Below are 231 nucleotides of genomic sequence, written 5' to 3'. Positions count from 1 at the left end.
CTAATCAGTGGGGGAGATGTTGGGACATGGTGTGGTTCACTCAGGGCTTCATTCAAGCTAAAACCACCATTGCCGGTTGGTGGTACCTACTTATAACCAACATTCAGTTCAGCATCAGTTCAACATCAAGCAGAACATTTTAATTGTGATAAATGATGAAACTCCAGACTTGAACTCACCACAACACACGTGACCTCATTTACACCATTTTTTGAAGCAATCAAAAAGAAG

The sequence above is a fragment of the Silurus aristotelis genome, assembly GCF_946808225.1.
Source record: "Silurus aristotelis genome assembly, chromosome: 22".
NCBI classification, from domain to species: domain Eukaryota; kingdom Metazoa; phylum Chordata; class Actinopteri; order Siluriformes; family Siluridae; genus Silurus; species Silurus aristotelis.
The sequence above is the reverse complement of the archived record's forward strand: the minus strand, read 5'-3'. Positions refer to the sequence as shown.